Source organism: Polyodon spathula, chromosome 13 (genome assembly GCF_017654505.1).
Source record: "Polyodon spathula isolate WHYD16114869_AA chromosome 13, ASM1765450v1, whole genome shotgun sequence".
Taxonomy (NCBI): Eukaryota; Metazoa; Chordata; class Actinopteri; order Acipenseriformes; family Polyodontidae; genus Polyodon; species Polyodon spathula.
In genome coordinates, this window is record NC_054546.1 from 28,249,627 (window position 1) to 28,272,396 (window position 22,770).

The following is a 22,770-nucleotide window of genomic DNA, read 5'->3' on the forward strand; positions in this document are numbered from 1 at the left end:
ACCTGAAACAGTGTCAGCAACCAATGAAAGCTGTGTTAGGGTTAGGGTTCTTGAATGGAGAGACGTGTGTTTTATACGGGTTAGGGTTAGAGTTTTTAAATGGAGAGACTTATGTTTTATAAGGGTTAGGGTTATTGAATGGAGAGACGTGTGTTTTATATGGGTTAGGGTTAGAGTTTTTGAATGGAGAGACTTGTGTTTTATAAGGGTTAGGGTTCTTGAATGGAGAGACATGTTTTTTATAAGGGTTAGGGTTATGGTTCTTGAATGGAGAGACTTGTGTTTTATAAGGGTTAGGGTTAGCATTCTTGAATGGAGAGACGTGTGTTTTATAAGGGTTAGGATTCTTGAATGGAGAGACCTGTGTTTTATAATGATAGGGTTAGGGTTAGGGTTTTTGAATGGAGAGATGTGTGTTTTATAAGGGTTAGGGTTCTTGAATGGAGAGACATGTGTTTTATAAGGGTTAGGGTTAGCATTCTTGAATGGAGAGACCTGTGTTTTATAATGATAGGGCTAGGGTTAGAGCTTTTGAATGGAGAGATGTGTGTTTTATAAGGGTTAGAGTTAGGGTTCTTGAATGGAGAGACATGTTTTTATAAGTTGTATGAATACATAGTCTCCCTGTCTCATTTACCTTTTTAACAAAATAGTCCTTTATTAAATGCTCATTTGATCTTATTCTGAATCATTACAGCCCATCAGGACTGTCTCATGTGTTGTGAAGCTCATGGTATCGAGACCTGCCCTATCATTGCACCCCTAGCATTGCTGCTCCTGTCCTGCTCCCTCATTGAAACACTGTGCTGCTCCTGTCCTGCTCTCTCATTAAAACACTGTGCTGTTCCTGTCCTGCTCTGTCATTGAAACACTGCTTCTCCTGTCCTGCTCTCTCATTGAAACATTGTGCTGCACCTGTCCTGCTCCCTCACTGAAACACTTCTGTTCCTGTCCCGCTCTCATTGAAACACTGCTGCCCCTGTCCTGCTCTCTCATTGAAACACTGCTGCTCCTGTCCTGCTCCCTCATTGAAACACTGCTGCTCCTGTCCCGCTGCCTCATTGAGACCCTGTGCTGCTCCTGTGTGCACCTCCCTCCTACAGCACTGCACCGGGACCCAGCCAGCCAGTCCTGCAGAGCCACACTCAGAGCACTCAGAGCACTCACAGTACATATTATACAGCAACGTTCAACAGATTGAAGAATGCATCTATTAATACTAATATGTTTAAGTAATTCACTATTTTGGCATCCTTATAGAAACACAGTGTAATAAAGCACAATGGAAGCATTGTAAAGGGCAGAGGTATGGTAAAGCATAGGGAAGCATTGTAAAGCACAAACATGTATGGTCGAGCATAGAGAAGCATTGTAAAGCACAGAGAGGTATGGTAAAGCATAGGGAAGCATTGTAAAGCACAGATAGGCATTGTAAAGCATAGGGAAGCATTGTAAAGTACAGAGAGGTATGTTAAAGCACAAGCAGGCATTGTAAAGCACGGCGAGATATGGTAAAGCATAGGGAAGCATTGCAAAAATCAAAGGTATGGTAAAGCATAGGGAAGCATTGCAAAAATCAGAGGTATGGTAAAGCATAGGGAAGCATTGCAAAAATCAGAGGTATGGTGAAGCATAGGGAAGCATTGTAAAGCATAGAGAGGTACAGTAAAGCATAGGGAAGCATTGTAAAGCATAGAGAGGTACAGTAAAGCATAGGGAAGCATTGTAAAGCATAGAGAGGTACAGTAAAGCATAGGGAAGCATTGTAAAGCACAAAGAGGTCTGGTAAAGCATATTAATAACCACAGCAAACCGGCCTACACTATGGTAAATGGACTGGGGAAAGCATGGGGTCCTTTAGAAAACGTGTTCGAATACAACACACAGCTGCCAATGGTGGTGTTTTCAGGCTTGGCACTAATGTTTGCATTTATACACAATACAGCAATAGTGAAAAAAAAAAAAATGTAATCATGCTAAAATACTGAACCTTTTCAGCACTAACAAGACAAACACATACACATACACTTACACAGGGATGGAAATAAGACTCCCAGTGCATAGCAGTTTGATCCATTCCTGGTTTTATTACAAGTTTAACAAGACACACCTGAGCGTGTTACCTTACTGTGGCTAATCAAGCTCATAGTAAAACCAGGAATAGATGAAACTGCTATGCAATAGGAGTCTTATTTAGTGTGCAATCCTATATTCAAATCTGCAATGCTAAAAGTGTTACTCTTAGATAATGAATGCAGGTATAGATAATAATAGCGAATAACTCAAGTTGCTGAATGAATATTGTCAGTGGGACTGAGCACAGCGCGGTATTGCTGCGAAGGGTCTGGTGGTGTAGACTGGGCTCTACACAGAGACACAGGGCAGCACCTCAGAAACTGAACACACAAATAAAGACAGCACCAGCAACACAATAACCCAGAAACACAACCAGAAAGCAGACAGCAGAGAGCAGAGAGCAGAGAGCAGAGAGCAGAGCAGAGCACAGAGCACAGAGCACAGAGCACAAAGCACAGAGCACAGAACAGAGAGCAGAGCAGAGACCAGTGAGCACAAAGCACATAGCAGAGAGCACAGAGCACAAAGCACAGAGAACAGAGAACAGAGAGCACAGAGTAGAGAGGACAGAGCAGAGAACAGAGAGCACAAAGCACAGGCACCGAGAAGAGAGCACAGAGCAGAGCACAGAGCAGAGCACACAGAGCACAGCATCGAGCACAAAGCACAGAGAAGAGAGAGCACAGAGCAGTGAGCACAGAGCAGAGCGCACAAAACGCAGAGCAGAGAGCACAGAGCAGAGAGCAGAGAGCACAAAGCATAGAGCACAGAACAGAAAGCACAGAGAACAGAGCAGAACAGAGCACAGAGGACAGAGCAGAGAGTACAAAGCACAGAGCAGAGCAGAGAGCACAGAGCAGAGCATTGAGCAGAGAGCAGAGCAGAGAGCAGAGAGCAGAGAGCAGACAGCAGACAGCAGAGCACAGAGCACAGAGCAGAAAGCACAGAGCAGAGCAGAGAGCAGACAACAGAGCACACAGAACAGACAGCAAAGAGCACAAAGCACAACCATGTCTGCAGCAAACGGACCTGCAGAGGATATCTGGAGGAGGGGAGAATGTGTTCCTTGTCAACGATTTTAAATATGACATACCATTTACATAGAAAAATTCCAATTCACATGACCCTCCCCCCAATAAGCAGGCAAGCTTTAAGCCCAAAAGACAGACAGAGTGGCCTGTGTCACAGGATCAAGTGCGGTGACCGGTGGAGGGCTGTGCTCGGTTCTCCATCTGGCAGGTTTCATCCTTGTCTCTGTCTGCAAACAAACACAGAGAAGGTAAAGCTTAGAAACCCCATCTCTCTCTCTGGAAGAGGAGTAGTAGAGGCTGCGGGATCCCCTCCGTGACGCCTCCTCTTCTCCTTGTCACTGGCATGTGTATTGCTGTGTGTAGTTGTGTACAGTTGTGTATTGCTGTGTAGTTGTACAGATACCTTGGTGAGCCTCATCTCTTTGTCACTGGCTGTCACGCCGCTGGCCGAGATCTCAGCGAGGGATCTGGACGAAGCACGCACCTCCCAGATGATTTTGACGTAACATAAAATGATGGTGGGCATGGGGGGGCTCCAAAACAGAACCCCATGATCAGGATGACACAGAGGCAGTCCAGAGTGGAGGAGTGAATCTTCCACCTGAGAGAGGAAAGGGAGGGGAGGCATGGAGATTAATTATGTGATTAATGCTGTCTGGGTGTATCTCTTTACCTCAGACCACCAAGGGAACACATTATAATACACTCGTCTCCAACACTTTTTTTTATAAGCGCAAGACTTATGATCTTGAAGTTCTGATTGGCTGAACAATCGGCTGAGAGGGACCTGAACAGAGACTGGGAACACCTGCTATTCACTTCTGGGAACACTGGAACTTGAGAGGAAAATGTTGAAAACCACTTGTCCCTGAGGGTCTCCCCTGGTAAAAACACGACTGTGTGGTGTGATTCATACAGTCAGGGGAGTGCAGAGGTCCCCAAGTGTCTCCCTGAGGAGGATTGCAGGGTTAGGGTATGGGGGTACAGAGGTAGAGCTGTATGCAGGATTGAGGGTTTGACAGGCTGGCGAGTGGGTAGAGGCCCAGAGACAGACTGCAGTTCAAAAAAATATATACTTTAATTATAAACACAAAAATAAAAGGGCACAAGGGCCAAGACAAAGGGATTTAAACACAAAAACAAAAACAAAAAGCAAAACTTACAAAATTAAGGGTTCCAGGCTAGGTGATGCCTTCACTGGACCAGAAGATTCACAAAAACACAAAAACACAAAACCAAAAACAGCAACCCCCAAAAAATAGCAAGCACAACCATTCACTTGATTCACTTGGGCCATAGCTCCTCCTTTCTGGGCTCTGAGAGCGGCGGCTCCTCCCCTCTGGGCTCTCGGGAAGGCGTTTCACCCCTCCCTGGCTCTCGGGAAGGCGGCTCACCCCTCTCTGGCTCTCGGGAAGGCGTCTCACCCCTCTCTGGTTCTCGGGAAGGCGTCTCACCCCTCCCTGGCTCTCGGGAAGGCGGCTCACCCCTCTCTGGCTCTCGGGAAGGCGGCTCACCCCTCTCTGGCTCTTGGGAAGGCGGCTCACCCCTCTCTGACTCTCAGGACGGCGGCTCACCCCTCTTTGTTGGAATGACTGGGGCATCTCCCATGTCTATCACCATGTAATTAACCACCTTGAGGGCCCAGAGAATGTGATCACCACCACACATTCCCCAGGAGAGAAAGTGAACCTGAGAGAGGAGAGGAGAGAGTGATCACCACCACACCAATTCCCAGCAGAGAGAGACAGAACCTGAGAGAGGAGAGGAGAGAGTGATCACCACCACACCAATTCCCAGCAGAGAGAGTGAACCTGAGAGAGGAGAGGAGAGAGTGATCACCACCACACCATTCCCCAGCAGAGACAAAACCTGAGAGAGGAGAGGAGAGAGTGATCACCACCACACCATTCCCCAGGAGAGACAGAACTTGACAGGAGAGAAGAGAATGATCACCACCACACATTTCCCCAATAGAGAGAGAGCAAACCTGAGAGAGGAGAGGAGAGAGTGACCACCACCACACCATTCCCTAGCAGAGACAGAACCTCAGAGAGGAGAGGGGAGAGTGATCACCACCACACCATTCCCCAGCAGAGACAGAACCTGAGAGAGGAGAGGAGAGAGTGATCACCACCACACCATACCCCAGGAGTAAGCAGGACAGTGCTGGGTATAACACTAATATAAACCCTGTATTGAACTACAGCAGCTACCCAACATGGTGTCTATACAACATTAATATAAACCATGTACTGACCTACAGCAGCTACTCAACATGCTGCCTGATTAGTTCTGACATAGATATGTATGTGTGTGTGTGTGTGTGTTTTAGCTGTGTTGTATTGATGCCGCTCTGTTTGAAAAGCCTGAAGCGGGCAGGCAGAGATATTAAAGGGGTGATCCACCAATCAGCCGACATGGTCTGTTATGATCTAAAACTCACTGTGGCCAAATCGCCAAGGGAAAGCCATTAGCCGCTGGACTTAATGCACATTTACCACCCTTTTGGTCACATTACTTAGTTTCATTAATCTCTCAACACTATGTGTGTGTTTCTAAAAGCATTCTACAGCTAGTTTGCAATACACTAAAAGGTTGACATTATTTTTCCAAACCAGGAAGCATTTTTATTTAATGGTAAAAACCCACAGTAAGAGAACTAGGAACAATGCAGACAAACATTAAAAACCTACAGTAAAAACATTGCAGAGTGTAATACAGCACAGGGAAGCATTGAAAAGCACAGAGAGGTATGGTAAAGCACAGGGAAGCATTGCAAAGCACAGAGAGGTATGGTAAAGCATAGGGAAGCATTGCAAAGCACAGAGAGGTATGGTAAAGCACAGGGAAGCATTGCAAAGCACAGAGAGGTATGGTAAAGCATAGGGAAGCATTGCAAAGCACAGAGAGGTATGGTAAAGCATAGGGTAGCATTGTAAAGCACAAAGAGGTCTGGTAAAACATATTAATTAACAGAAATAACCGTGGTAAACGGTAAGTGCATTACCTGAGGAAAAGCATGGGGTGAAACCGCAAAATTACTGTGGTAAAGTTTTATAAGGCAGATGGGTGGCGTGGTAGGGGTTAGCCTCAGATGTTTAAAAGAATATTTCTGGTTTAATCTTCTGTGCTTTCTATTATATCACATAAAAGCCTTGTTAAATGTCCTGTTTGTTTATAGTGTTCAGATAGCTAAACATCCCATTATCAAAATACTAATAAAAAAATCCATAGCATCCTGTGACAGAAAGATGAGTTCTGGTGATGAATCTTCCTCCCAACCTGTGAGGGCGCTAAAGAACGAGAGGAGAAGTATCTGGAAGGGCTGGCCTGACAGTTCGTTTCCGGGTCAGGGAAGTGGGTCAGCCTGGAGGGAAGCGCGACTCTGATGTAAGACCGTATTGATTTGAGAGGTAAACGAGAGGCAGCTGCAAGTAATAAGGCAGCTGCAACCGTTTATCTCGATATCATGCGGGATTACATATAGGGGCCAGGGTAACGCTGGTTTTCTCCTTCGTTTGGGTTAACGCTTGGAGAGAGAAGGATCGAGAGAGGAGCTCTCGTTGTAAAGAGGAATTACGTGTTGTGTTTGTTTTGTAATTGTCTGCGTTTTGCACCACCAGACAGTTAACTCACCTATCCGGAGCTGTCGACCAGGGTCAGCACAATCCGGATCACCACTGCACGGAACCGTCACAAAATACAGTGTCTTCACCCACCACAAGCACGTCTGCACTCACCCAGGACTGGTGACCGTGTGTTCGTTTTGTTCGGGACTGTGCCCTATTATTGCTATCCCCGTGCTTTACACATTGTTGTGTATAGCCGGGGATTTATTATTTAACGGTCACTAGACCTGGATTATAAATAAAAGCACCTTTTCACTGGAAACTGTTGTCTGCCTGTCACTCCTGCATCGCATCACCGCTATACCTGTTCCCCTCCACTAGCCACTTTGCCACACATCCCCATGTAATATTTTTGAAATCAGGTCCTACCTGTGATGATTATAAACACCCCGATAGCCACGTCAAACTCGGGGCTCAGCGTAGATTTGAACGCGGGCCTCTGCTGCAGGCTCTTGAAACAGAGATGTGTTTTCTGATGTGTTCCACACGCAGCGCAGATCGGTGGGGCGTGTCACATGCCATGACTGTAAACAAAAAGTAAAAATCAGAATAAAAACGATATCAGCGAGTCTGTCTGTATCACGCTGAAGACATTAAGAAAGACTTCTAGTCGTCTGGCATTGAATGTCTTACTCCCCATATCGTTTAATATCTATACATTTAACAGACCCAGACATTGTACCATAAGAGACAGGGAAAGGGGGTCGACTGGAAAGATTCACTTCTATTAGTTTATATTAGTGAGGAGGCAGATAGTGGTTGACTGTGCAGATAAACAGTGCCTACAGTAAGTATTCACCCTCTTGGACGTTTTTTTTTTTTTTTTTCCTTTTGATTTACACAGCCTACTCAACACTTTGAAGAGGCAAGAGAATTTCTATTGTGAAACAACATTTAATGGAAAAAAAAAAAAACTGAAATGTCTTGGTTAGATAAGTATTCACCCCCCTGAATCAATACTTGGTAGAACCATCTTTGGCAGCAATTACAATTATAAGGTTTGCACATCTGGATCGTGCAATATTCATCCATTCTTCTTGGCAAAATTGTTCAAGCTCTGTCAAGTTGGATGGAGATCGTTGGTGGACAGAATCTTCAAGTCTTGCCACAGATTCTCAATCAGATTTAAGTCAGGACTTTAACTGGGCCACTCTAGGACATTCACTTTCTTGTTTTTAAGCCACTCCAGTATCGCTTTGGCTGTGTGCTTGTGGTCATAGTCCTGCTGAAAGATGAATCTCCGTCCCAGTCTTAGGTCTTTTGCAGACTAAAGCAGGTTTTCCTCAAGGATTTGCCTGTATTTAGCTCCATCCATTTTGCCCTCTACTCTGACAAGCAGATGAAAAGCATCTCCATAGCATAATGCTGCCACCACCATGCTTCACAGTAGGGAATTTGCATTTAGGCCAGATAGTTCCATTTTTGTTTCATCAGACCACAGAATCTTTTACCACATCTTTTCAGAGTCTCCCACATGCCTTTTTCCAAATTCCAAGTGGGATTTTACATGGGCTTTTTCAGAAATGGCTTCCTTCTTGCCAGTCTTCCATACAGGCCAGATTTGTGGAGTATCTCAGCTTTTGTTGACACATGGACAGTTTCTTCCATCTCAGCCATGGTACGCTGTTGAGTTGTCACTGGTCTCTTGGTGGCTTCTCTGACCAATGCCCTTCTTACCTGGCTGCTCAGTTTGCGGCCTGCTCTAAGCAGATACTGGGTGGTGCCGTATACCTTGCATTTTTTAATGATTGACTTGACTGTGCTCCAAGGATATTCAATGCCTTTGACATCTTTTTATACCCCTCCCCTGATCTGTGCCTTTCCCCGACTTTTTCCTAGAGTTGTTTTGAAAGGTCCTTGATCTTCATGGTAGTATCTTTGCTTTGAATGCACTACCCAACTGTGGGACCTTACAGAGACAGGTGTATTTAATCTGAAATCATGTGAACCACTTTTACTGCACACAGATGGACTCCATTTATCTTATTGTGTGAATTCTGAAGGCACTTGGTAGCACCTGAGCTTATTTAGGAGTGTCACAGCAAAGGGGGTGAATATTTATCTATATTCAGGTTTTTTATTTTTAAATGATTTGTTTTTTCAAAGGAAAGGAAAAAAAAATCCCATTTAAACGCATCAAGATTTCAGGTTGTAACACAACAAACTGTGAAAAGGTCCAAGGGGGGTGAATACTTCCTATAAGCACTGTATTAACTAAAATACAGTATAGCCTACTGATTTCTGTATATCAAGTTTTATCATTTGTGTTTTATTAAATAAAATATATTCTTGTAACATGTGACAGTGTAAACAGTATTTATTAAAAACTTAACATAAAATTGTAATATATTTGAAATATAATTTTTTTTTTTTTTTTTTTATTCAGTGACGGCATCCATGTGCTTCTTTATGTGTGTGCGTGTGCTGGCAAAAGCAGTATTTTTTATTTTTAATACTACTACTACTAATAATAATAATAATAATAATAATGCATTTTTTTCTGTAGATGTAGACCTACGAAGTACTTCCATTCACCCTCAACAATATAACTTAGCCCGTTTAATGTGATAACATCGCTCCATGGACACTCTGTATTTAGACAGACTGACAAGCAGGCAGGCACATTTTACATCTAGACTGACAGACTGACAGGCAGGCACATTTTACATTCAGACTGACAGGCAGGCAGGCAGGCAGGCAGGCACATTTTGCATTCAGACAGAAAGACAGATAAGGCATTACAATAATATAACATTAAGAATTTACTTTCGTATTCTCTATACCAATTCCTGGAATGTTGGCTGTACAGTTGAGATAAGTTTAAGAACGCCATCTCCAAACATCATTTTAAACTAGGAGCTGGGGAGGGAAGGGAATCTGAAAAGGCATGTCAAATTCAGGAGTGTCCTGTCATTCCCGCTACCCGCTGAGTAAACACAAAGGCGTGTGCTACAGTAACCTTCCTCAAATTTCTATTACCCCTGCTCAATCACATGCTCTTGATTTGATCAATTTATACCTAGGTTTATTTAATGTCAGGTTTCTGTCTAATAAGGCTCTGTTAATTAATGATATATATATATATATATATATATATATATATATATATATATATATATATATATATATATATATATATATATATATATACAGTGCCTTGCAAAAGTATTCAGACCCCTGACCAATTCTCTCATATTACTGAATTACAAATGGTTCACTGAAATTTCGTTCTGTTTGATATTTTATTTTAAAACACTTAACCTCAAAATCAATTATTGTAAGGTGACATTGGTTTTATGTTGGAAAATATTTTTAAGAAAAATAAAAAACTGAAATATCTTGCTTGCATAAGTATTCAACCCCCACACATTAATATTTGGTAGAGCCACCTTTCGCTGCAATAACAACTTTAAGTCTTTTGGAGTAAGTATTTACCAGCTTTGCACACAGTGTCGGAGTGATTTTGGTCCATTCTTCTTGGCAGATTTGCTCCAGGGTGTTCAGGTTGGTTGGACGACGCTTGTGGATTGCAATTTTCAAATAGTGCCACAGATTCTCAATGGGAGTGAGATCAAGACTTTGACTGGGCCACTGTAGGACATTTACCTTTTTGTACTTGAGCCACTCCAATGTTGCTTTGGCCTTGTGCTTGGGATCATTGTCCTGCTGAAAGGTAAATTTCCTCCCAAGCTTCAGTTTTTTAGCAGACTGAAACAGATTCTCTTGCAGTATTTTCCTGTATTTTGCTCCATCCATTCTTCCTTCAATTGTAACAAGACACCCAGTCCCTGCTGATGAGAAGCATCCCCACAGCATGATGATGCCACCACCATACTTGACTGTAGGGATGGTGTGTCTTGAGGCATGGGAAGTGTTAGGTTTGCGCCACACATAGCGCTTTGAGTTTTGGCCAAAATGCTCTATCTTGGTCTCATCTGACCACAAAACCTTTTCCCACATCGCAGCTGGGTCACTCTCATGCTTTCTGGCAAACTCCAGACGTGCTTTCAGATGGTACTTTTTGAGTAACAGCTTCTTTCTTGCCACCCTCCCATACAGGCCAGTGATATGACTTGACTTGATATGGTTGACTGGTGCACCATTACTCCACTCCCAGCCATTGAACTCTGTAGCTCCTTCAAAGTGATTGTTGGCCTCTCTGTGGCTTCTCTCACAAGTCTCCTTCTTGTTTGAGTGTTGAGTTTTGAGGGACGGCCTTTTCTTGGCAGTGCCTGGGTGGTGTGATGCAGCTTCCACTTCCTGATTATTGATCCAACTGTGCTCACTGGGATATCCAAACACTTGGATATTATTTTGTACCCTTTCCCTAATCTATGCATTTGTATTACTTTATCTCTAACTTCTGTAGAATGCTCTTTGGTCTTCATTTTCCTTCAGATTCACAGCCTTACCAATGATCCTTCAACAGTGGGGTTTTTATCCAGAAAATGTGACAGCAACTTCAATGGTTCACAGGTGGAGGCCACTGGTAAGGTAACTGTGTCCTCGTTAGGGCAATATCTTTCATCAGTGCAAACTGGGAACTTCCACAGCACAGGGGTTGAATACTTATGCAAGCAAGATATTTCAGTTTTTTTATTTTTCTTAAAAATATTTCCCAACATAAAACCAATGTCACCTTACAATAATTGATTTTGAGTTTCAGTGTTTAAAAATAAAATATCAAACAGAACGAAATTTCAATGTACCATTTGTAATTCAGTAATATGAGAGAATTGGTCAGGGGTCTGAATACTTTTGCAAGCCACTGTGTGTGTATATATATATATATATATATATATATATATATATATATATATATATATATATAATAATATATAAACAATTGTCCGTATTTTTTTATTGTTTTTCTTTGTAATACTTCTGAAAACATTTTTGATTGCAGAATAGTATTTCTGTTAAGTGAAGCTAAGTGATTCGATTAGACTCTGATCGAGCACGGATCTGGGGCTTACCCTGTCTGACAATGTTACCATAATCTCACGGATCTGGGGCTGTCTGTAATGTTACCATAATCTAGGGGCTGTGAAACACGTCCTAGTTTTAATACATCAAAATATCGAGGACATTTTCAAACGACAACGATCTTGATTCTACCGGCTGTCGGGTGGGTATAACAATACTGCCACAGTAAACAAACTAGCAAGCCTTGATAAGAGCTAACACGTTTGAATGGACTCAAGCAATTTCACCCCAAAATATTATTACTATTTTTATTATTATTATTATTATGAGCAGCAGAATGGGACATTAAAATAGGTTTAATAAGCAATGTAATGCTTTCATACTAAGGCAATACCAATGATCACTTTCTCAAGCTCTGTTTCTTGCACTGTAAAAAATATTGTACCTGCTCTACTTAAAAAAATTGAGGCAACTATTTGCATCAGCTTTTTAAGTATTACCAACAAGACTGAGTTTTATGTATGCTACACTTAGCTTTTACTATAATCAACTTCATTGTATCAGTTCCAGACTCACTATTGAATGTTTGATTTACTTAAATTTCCTAGTCCAGAACTGTACTTGTAAGTTTGATCTACTTAAATTTTCTGATTAGTTACTTATGGTAACCAGGTCCATTAAAAGTATTTTATTTAAGTTCCTAATATGACTTTTTATGTACATCCTACTCAAAAAACTGATGCTAATAGTTAACTCAATTTTCTTTTGTAAATATTAATCTATTTTGTGAGGCAACAACATACTTAAGAATATGCATAAAAGTAACAAACACCAGAAAAACATTCAAACTTCACTTTATTTGACTTATTTCAGAAATGTGAACATTTCAAATACAAAACTTCAAGTTCAAATATTAATGTTAAGCCATTTTTCCTCTGCATGATCTCTGAAATCAACCATAAGTTGCACATATGTACATTTTAAAGTTCACATAAAAAAAGTTAACTTCAAGAATTTAACATGTTTCTATTGCAAAAGACACAGAACTGATTCCTTTCAACAATCCAAACCACTTCACTACACTTCTTTCCCTGAGAAATGTAAAATGGCGTACAAGGTTGAAATCCTGCAGTGAGAGCTGCCCAGCAGTGTAGTTAAAGGGATAGTTCACTTTTTACACCTTATAGTCTGATAGTTCTTTACTCTGAAAGTAGTCCATGTGCTTGGAAAAACTGTAATCCATTGTTCGGAGTTTTTTAAGCCACTACTAACTTCAGCTTTAGCCACGACTAACAAAAACAATGGGAGTGAATTAAACAAAGTTCAATATGTGTGGCCAAATCACCTCAAAGTAACTACCAACCAAGTAAGAAGGTTCATTCGAGTTGATTTGACTATGCAATTTTGAACTCTGTCTAATTGCCCCCATCACTTCCATGGTTTTTGTTGTTGTTAGCCAGGTTAAAGTTAGCTGAAGTTAGTAGTTGCTATTTAAACAACTATAAACCCTGGATTACAGTTTCTCCAGGCCCACTGACCACTTTCAGGGTAAGGAACCATCTGACTATAAGGTGTAAAAAGTGAACTATCCCTTTAAAGAAACAGTTTGTCTACTGTAACATTTGAAAATGGACACAAACATAATTAGGTTTTGTTTCCTCAAAACAGGCAAAGAGAAAAAAGTCAATCTGTGAGCATTTAACATGTTGAAATCCGTTTTCTCTGGCAGAAACAATAGCAGATTCCCGTGTTACAAATTAAACAAACAGCTGTTCATTCAAGTAAACTCAGAAGTTCAAGTGGTAGTTAACTTTAAGCATTTAACAGTTTAGATTCTGACAAAGGATCTATCATCCAAACACAAAAGCTCCACCTTTGGGTTTTATGCTTGCCATTTAGGCGAGTAAATTTCTCCTAAGTGGCTGGACCTTGGAGGTGGTTTTCTCTACATTCAGTTCCAAGACTTTCTGGAATACATCAAAGGTATATTTCAGTTTTTTGGGGTAGCTTAGGTTTAAGGCGTAGATACGGCCCATCAAGAAAGCGCATGCCTGTGCTACACTAGAAATACCAGATAGGGCATCGGCTCCTTCAATGGCTATCCCCACATCCACTGGATTGTCGTCATCGGTGGCACATTTGTTGACCATGAAGATCTTGTGTGAGGTCCTCTTGAATGTTGGCATCCTCTGCATCCTGAGAAGTTAGACCATAAACTAGATTTACATAGCCAAGGATGTAATCAAAATTAAAATGTGATGATATTCAGCGAGAGAGGAGACAGCGTAGGGAGGGAGAAGAGGAAGCTAGAAAGGGGGGGCAGATAGGAGGTAGAATGAATGGGGAGGGAAAAAGAGGGGGTGAGGGAGAGGGTAGAGAACAAGGAGGAAGAAAGTAGTAGGGAGAACAGGACAGGAGAGAAGAGAGGGAAATAGAGAAGAGGGAGAGGGAGAGAATAGTAGGAGGGTAAACTAGAGAAGAGGAAGGGAGAAAGAGGAGGGAGAGAGAATTTTTTTACCTGGCATTCTTTGAAAGGGTCCTCCACGTTCTCACCGAGGTATATGATGAGGCCAAGGATCATGGTTTCTCTTCTCAACAGTGTTGCTCTGTCACAAGAGGGAATTACATTTTATTTACTACAAGCTGCAAAAATGGCAGAAAATATAATTGACTGTACTGTGATGTCATGAGCGCATACCCCATACGGAATTTCCTGGATCCCCTCCAATTTCACCCCTGCAGCACCTCCTTTCCTCTTGAATAAAGACAACAGTCTTGGCATGTAGTAGTCCAGTTTCTCCATGAAAGTTGATTCTAGCCGGATTGTTGTGATCCTCCTGAATTCTGAGAGAGAGAGAGAGAGAGAGAGAGAGAGAGAGAGAGAGAGAGAGAGAGAGAGAGAGAGAGAGAGAGAGAGAGAATCAGAGGACTAGTTAATGTTAATTTAGATAGCTAGAACTAATGCAAAAAGTTTAAATCACAAAACAAATATACTGTATGATTTAATATAAAGTACTTCTTTATATTTCAAAACCTACTGTGTGCTGCATGTCAATATATAAAACTACAAAATAAATGTAAATAATGTTTTTAAATGAAAAGCTGTAATACACTGCACACGATATTGTACAGTACTGCAAATAGGATTAAGTAGCCCATTGACAAATGCTGTTGTCTTCCTTGGTTATTTATGATGTCTGTTCAATTTAGCTTACTCCTAGACCTAGCCATTTACTTTATCAAAATACCAGTTACAAAAAGGAAAGGAGAAACAAAGAACGCACAGATTGAATTAGATGCTATTGTTGTTTGTCTTTTTTTATTATTTTTATTTCCCGATAGTACATCAATGGCGTCCTCTCGTCGCTCGTTGTATTTAAACTGTAGAACTCGGCCAGCGAGCTAACCGGCCCTGCTCGGGGAAATAAATATCGGCAGTAATAATTAACCTTTTTTATATAGGCTATTCTGTGCAAGTTTCTTAATACGTTTACCAAAACAACATGTAACCCTCCCCAGCATTATTTATTTAACTTACAGACTTTCAGACTCTGTGCTCCTACTGTTACTGTATACTGTTTTTTGTTTTTTTTCTTTTCAAACGAGCAGAGACAAGGCACTGCAGTCACGTGACACAACAGGTTTTTCTTTTACAGGAACCTTGTACGCAGTGAGTTTGCTGTATTATAATACAGGACCGATTGTAAAAAAAAAAATAATAATAATAATAATCACCATTTGAATCTCTTGCTTCAGGGGGGTGGAGGTGCAACTTCGATGGTGCCTAAAGCCAGAACCGTACACGCCTAATTATCTATTTTGTGTATGTACTGTATTGAACAAAAAAAAAAAAAAAGTTTTGCTCCTTTGGTTTCTCATTCAGCTGCTCCTTTGTTGGAGCCGCAGTGTATCTGTACTGTACAGGCATTTGGTTCAATGATATAAAATATCGCAGCGGCCGGCATGACTTAAAGTTTTATCCTTCCTTCCTTCCTTCCTTCCCTCTCTCTCTCTCTCTCTCTCTCGTGGAGGATTGTGGGAAGGGCTTGCAGAGAGGTGGTACGCCGTTCTTTTTGGGGTGTGTGTTTGTTTGTTCCTAGGTTAGTGGTGTGTGTTTGGAAATCCTGTTCTAGGGTCTCATTCCAGAGGGCTGGGGGCTCTCACCTGCCGACACTGGGTCTGTTGCCTGCCTGACCCTGGAGTTTCGGTGGAGGAGTGCCTGCTGGCAGTAGGAGAGGTGGTGGGGTTTGAAAATATTAGGTCAGCGTCAAGAATGAATAAAGCGCTGGTAATATTTGAAGACCCCAGAGATATACCCTACTTAGCTCAATCCAGACGGTTGTCATGCTGATGCACTGGGGAGACCGCACTGGGTTGATCCCTGGAGCCAGCATCGCAGCCGTTGTGTGTGCTGATGCACTGGGGAGGCAAAATAAGCTGATACCTGGAGCCAGCATTACACTTCAGAAATCAACACCAGGCAGAAGGATATCTACATCATGAGATGGAAAGCAATGCAAATGGAGATGCAGATGGATCACTTTAGTTTACTACAAAGCTACATCTTAGTTGATGATTATTTTGGCGAAAGCCGAGTTCAAATAAGCATGAAGTTCAACATCTACTCTCGTGTAATAGAAATCATGAAGATCTGGATACATCCAGTGACTGCTGTGAATAGTGCAGCTGGCAACAAAGGAAAGACCTTGTGACAGCATGGAGAGACAGCTGACAGCAGGAAAGAGACCCCATTGGGGCTGGCAAGGGTTAGCTACCCTGGTCGGCAGTATCCAGCTCTATGTTTTCAAAGGTAAACAGGATGCTGGAGACAGCTGCCCAAGACTTCTAAGAAATTAAAGAGAAAAATACCCCTAGAGTCTGCGAGAGCGTGGGGCGGAAGATGACTCAACATTGGATAACACGGTTAAGTTAGGACTAGTTCAAGATCTGCAGTTACCAAAGACATGGAACTCCAGGTTTGTGTCTGCGGCTGGAACAAGGCGACAACGGTCAGGGGTTTGAAGATTCATCAAGGGAGAATGAAATGCTTGAGGGATAAGGGACAAGGGCCTTGCATTAATTTGTACTTCTTACGAAGTCAGTCGAGTCAGTCGAATGAAATCCAGCGACAGGAAGCAAACCACCATTTGCAGGATACCAATACCCCTGTCATAGATGCATTGAGGACTTGCGTGGATACAGCTAGTGATGAACCTAATGATCCTTGCGAACCCGGTCAGACGAACCAGCATAAGAGAGAAAAGAACCTCAACGGGCACAAGCCTGGAGTTAAATGGCCAAGAGCTTGTGAGAAAACTGTGTGGGACACAATAAACACTGATCTCTGTTTGACTTTGGAAAGGTTAAAAGGAACAGTTGAAAAGAAGCTGGATGAATTTGGGGACATCATCTACGCACATGGAAGTGGAGGTTTGGAATTGAAAAAAGGAAGGAAGAAGTACAAACTATTCCTGGAAAGTCTAGACAGCAGCAGGAGATGGAACGCTTAGTTAGAGAAAGGAGACAGTTGAGGAAGCAATGGAGAAAAGCAGAACAAAGTCAGGAGGAGGGACTCAATCTGTTACAAAGGGTCAGAAAAGATAAGCTTGCAACATTGTGCAGAGCTGAGCACCTACGGAAACGCTACCAAAAGAAAGAGCATACGTGAACTTACTTTTATAAAGATCCATTCAAATTTGTAAAGAAGAGCTTCACCAGTTAGAAAAATTGTACACTAAAATCATCTGAGTTTGAGCTGGAGAGATATTTGGAGGAAACAGATTAAAAAAGGCAGTAGCCTATGTCAATTCTTTCAGATATCCCACCTATCAATCCACCCAAATACCAAATGGAGGACTGTGCACCTAAGTGGAAAGAAGTAGAGCAAGCTGTGAAAAAAGCAAGGGCATCATCATCTCCAGGGCCTAATGGAGTTCCGTATAGTGTACATGAGTACCTCTGGAGTTCTACAAATCCTGTGGAAATTGATGAAAGTGGCATGGGAAAAATAGGTTGTACCAAGAGCATGGCGCCGAGCAGATGGAGTCTTTATACCAAAAGAAAAGGATTCTACAGCATCGGTCAGTTTCGTCCTATTTCCATATTAAACATAGAAGGCAAGATTTTCTTCAGCATTATTGCTCAGAGATAGTCAACCTACCTATTAAAGAGCTGCTTCATTAACACTTCAGTTCTAAAAGCAGGCTTTCCAGGTTTCCCAGGATGCTTAGAACACATCAGCGTAATCTGGCAACAAATTCAATCAGCAAAAAAAGAGAGGAAGGAGCTCCATGTGACATTCCTGGATTTGGCTAATGCATATTGTTTAGTGCCACATGAACTTCTTTGGGCAGCATTTGATTTTTTTTTCAGCGTACCGATGACAATAACAAATTTAGTGAAAGCTTACTTTGGAGATTTGCATTTTAGTTTTTCAACTTCAGAATTCAGCACTACATGGCAATGCCTAGAAGTTGGAATAATGGCAGAATGTATCATTTCTCCACTGGCTTTTACCGTGACAATGGAAGTAATTATAAGGGCATCAAAATGGGTAGTGGGAGGAGAACACTTGGCTTCTGGAATGCGACTACCACCAATTTGAGCATACATGGATGACATGACAACCATGACTACAACAGTAGCCTGCACTAATTGGTTATTGGGCAAATTAACCAATAACATTGAATGGGCATGAATGCAATTCAAGCCCACTAAATCAAGGAGCTTCTCTATAATTAAAGGTAAAGTAGTAGATAAAAGGTTCTACATTAATGGTGAGGCAATACCAACAGTGTCCAAGAAGCCAGAAAAAAGTCTAGGGAGATGGTACGACAGGGATCTAAAGGACACAGTTCATGTGGGAGAAGTTAGACAACAAGCAGGGGAAGGGTTGAAGAGCATAGACAGCATCGCTTTACCAGGCAAACTGAAACTCTAGTGCTTTCAGTTTTGTCTACTGCCAAAACTTCTGTGGCCACTGACTGTGTACAAGGTTTCCTTGACAACAGTTGAGAAGCTGGAAGCTTTAATCAGTTCATACGTCAGGAAATGGTTGGGAGTTCCACACTGCCTCAGCAGAGTGGGACTTTATGGTAAAGGAATACTGCAGCTACCAATCTCTGCTCAAACTGAGGAGTTTAAGTGCGCCGAAGTCCGATTGGAAATGACATTATTAGATTCACGTGACAAATGCATAAGGGAGGCAGCACCTGTGTTGAAAACTGGAAGAAAATGGACAGCAAAGAAAGCTGTGGAAGATGCTAAGGCTGCCCTTCGAATCGGAGATATTATGGGGCAAGTTTGGCATGGAGGAGAAGGTTTTGGTCTCAGTTCAGCTCCTCCTACATGGCACAAGGCAACCCCGGCTCAACGGAGGAAGCTGGTAAAGTCAATGAGGTGCAAAAGCAGGAGGAGAGGATCAGGTGTGTAAAGGCCATTTCCCATGTCAAGCAGGGTGAATGGATGAGATGGGAAAGTGTGGAACAATACAAGATCAGCTGGCAAGACCTATGGACAATAGAACAGAGCAGGATCAGTTTCCTCATCAGATCAGCATATGATGTTCTCCCATCACCAAAGAACCTAAACCTCTGGGTATGTGAGGATCCCTTATGTCCTTTGTGTTCATCACCTCCAACATTAAGTTACATTTTGACAGGTTGTAAGGTGGGTTTTAGCCATGGACGGTTTACTTGGTGCCATGACCAGGTGCTGCGATGTTTGGCTTAGCATTGGAAGACAAGCGTAACCTGATCAATAATTTGCCACCAGTTCCATCAAAGCATTACACACAAAAGACAATATTCCTCTGTCCTGGACAGCAACCACCAAGAAAATATGTTAAAACCAAGCCTCGCTCAGGACAACTGGAAGTTGCTAGAGACTGGAAGATGCTGGCAGATGTTGGTCAACGACTTATTTTTCCACCTGAGATTACCACCACTAACCTTTGACCAGACATTGTCTTGTTGTCTGGATCAGCACGCCTTGTTCATCTGGTAGAGTTAACAGTACCATGGGAAGATGCTTTTGGTGAGGAATATGAGAGGAAGAAACTTCGGTATGCTCAACTAGCTGCTGAAGCAGAACAACAAGGATGGAGAGTCCGAGTTTACCCAGTGGAGGTTGGTTGTCGAGGATTTGTGGCACACTCTACAACCCGGTTTCTCAGAGACGTCGGCCAAGAGTTGCGTCGCACAGTGAATAACTTATCTGAAGCAGCAGAGAGGAGCAGCAACTGGCTGTGGTTGAGAAGGAAAGATTCTGGCTGGGGATCTCAAGCACAATAGAAAGAAAGAAACTCTGATGTACAGGTAAGTAAGCTGGGCTGAGTTGAGTGGGGGACAGAGGGGGGTGATGCTGGGAAGCCAGAATCGCTGTTGAGCCCTCTTGAGGTGTCGTGGGCTAGTCAACCAAACATTCGAGGATGGAAGGTGCCATCTTGAAGACCCCAGAGATGTACCCTACTTAGCTCAATCCCAATGGTGACTGAGAGAGACTGCACTGGGTTGATCCCCAGAGCCAGCATCACAGCCGTTGTGTGTGCAGATGCACTGGGAAGGCAAAATGGGCTGATCCCTGCAGCCAGCATTACACTTCAGCAATCAACACCAGACAGAAGGATATCTACATCATCAGATGAAAAACAACGCAAATGGATGGAGATGCAGATGGATCACATTAGTTTACTGCAAAGCTGCGTCTTAATTGGTGCTTATCTTGGTGAGAGCTGAGTTCAAATCAGCATGAAGTTCAACATTTACTCTGATGTAATGGAAATCATTTAGTGGGGGTGATGCTGGTAAACAAGCATGTAGAGGAAGGCTTTATAGTAAAAGGTGAATTTGTTCAAGTTTCCCCTCTAGTAACCCTGGTAACAAAAGTTATTATTTCTAATGTGCCCCGTTTTAAACAATGAGCCATTAGAAAATAATTTACCTCGTTATGGTAAATTTGTATCCCCATTTAAGGGAATCCCGCTGGGTTGCAAAAATAACACCGTTAGGCAGGTCATGTCAATTTAGAAGGCAGACGTTTGTGTTATTAAAAGATCCAAATCCAGAAATAAATGTAGCCTGGAATTTTACTATAGAAGGTACAAATTGTGTGGTGTTTGTCAGTTCTGAGACGATAAGATGTTTTTTTTTTGCAGAGAACAGGGACACCAGAGGAAAGTCTGCCTGAGAAGGGAGGCTAGAGCAGAGACAGGGCAGGAACAGGGCGATGCTAGTGGGGAGGAAGTAGGGGGTGTTGGAGGCGAATGGGAGGAAGAGTCGGTTCCTGCATTGCATCCACAGAGCGAGCCCGTGCTGACCGAGGAGGAGGAGATCCAGTTGCAGCAGAACCACCAACACCATGGCCTCGCACAAAGAGACCCAGCCGTTGTTCGGAGGAAAATACAGCTACTACTGAGAATGGTGAAGAACCATTCAAGGTAGTAGTTAAAAAAAAAAAAAAAAGATTTAAACAGAAGACTGCAGAGCTGCCGAATGGCAGAGCCCAGCCAGTGCAGAACTCTGAACCCGTGCAGACAGGGAGACTGCGAGCTCCAGATGGGGTATCAGTCCCTCCCAATGCGGAGGAAGAGAGCACAGCGGAGGGTGAGACGGGTGTGGTGCAAGACTCTCCGCTGGCTGAATCTCAGCTGCATGAAATAGTGATGGCTGTGGCAGAGAGCGGTGTCGAGGAGTCAGAGGGAGATGCAGTTGAGTGGATTCTTGTGGGCGAGCGAGAGGACAGCGTGGAAGAGATGGAGGGGAGGCTCTCTGACTCGTTTATCTCAGACATCCCTGAAAGCCAACCCGTCAGTAAGAAAAAATTATATAAGCTTGAGCAGGTAAATGATTTTATGAAAGAAACAAAAGAGAAAAGGGCAATAGAAATAGTTTTTTTTTTTCCCTGATTTAAGGTTATTTCTCCAGTCTGCTCACATTATCACAAGGAAAGCAACAATAGAAGAATCTGATCAGCCAAAACATTATAAATTTTGTCAAATATTTTCAGAAAATTAATGATTTTAGTAGTGGTTCAAAATCTCATGTTAAAAATGGCTGTTTTATGCAACTTCTTTTATTACTTGTTTTAGTCTGTTTGTTTTTTTAGCCATGATGGAAAAGTGCATTTTTGTTTCTTTTAATCTAAATTATCTTTTAAGAGGGCACAGCTAGTAGACTTTTTAGAGCAGAAGCAGGCGGGGGTGATGTTTTTGCAGGAAACGCACTCTGATCAGGAGAATGAGGAGGTGTGGCGAGCAGAGTGGAAGGGGTTGTACGTGATGAGTCACGGCATTAGTAGTAGTGCAGGGGTAGCCGTGCTTTTTAAACCCAGGCTAGGGACAGTTTTACTAGATATGGAAGAAATAGAGAAAGGGAGGATTTTAAAAGTAAGAACTAGACTGGGCAGTACAGTGTATGTTTTTATTAAGATTTATGCCCCCAATAGAAAGGGGGGGAACAAATTTTATTTTTTTAATTAAAGCAAGCTCTTTTTAATATTAATAATAACGATGTGGTGGTATTAGGAGATTTTAATTGTACTGTTAATTTTAATATTGATAGAAATAATGATGAACTACATCCTCAGTCCTCCAGAGAGTTGGTTGCAATGTCCAGTGAATAGATTAAAAACAGTTATTGGAACTGTGGTACATATGGATCAAACATATTGTATAGCAGGTCACTATTTTTGATAACTTGTTTTTTATTAGAGATTTTTTTAGGAATAGTCTCCCTGGTTCAAGAGAAGGCTTTCGATAGAGTCGACCATACCTACCTTTTTAAAACATTGGAGGCCTTCGGAGGACAGCAGAGGAAACTCTTTTTCATGTCTGCAGCCACATTTTAATTTACTGCAGGGAATCCTGAATAATTTAGGGGTTGTTTTTAGTAAGGAGCTTTTTATTTTGGGGGGTTCTGTACAGTTTTAAAATGAAAAATAGGTGTGTTCTGTTTTTAATTGGACAGGCAAAACTGGCTATTTTAAAGACAAAACTTTTATTGCTTTATGATCCTTTTTTGTTTAAAATCTGTTTTTAACATGATCACTGGCCCCCCCTCTAAAGGAGTGCTGACCATCATTAAAATCCATTATTTTCCTTCCTCTTAGCC

General features: G+C 42.2%; 1 long non-coding RNA gene across 1 annotated transcript; it reads right to left on the minus strand.

Moving 5' to 3' along the window:
• Positions 1-12,500: 12,500 nt before the first annotated feature.
• Positions 12,501-15,675, minus strand: LOC121325339. The gene is made up of 4 exons (XR_005951326.1): positions 15,398-15,675; positions 14,361-14,506; positions 14,181-14,268; positions 12,501-13,858 (listed from the first exon to the last, which is right to left on the minus strand). It is a non-coding gene; the product is annotated as an uncharacterized LOC121325339 (long non-coding RNA).
• Between the last annotated feature and the right edge of the window lie 7,095 nt (positions 15,676-22,770).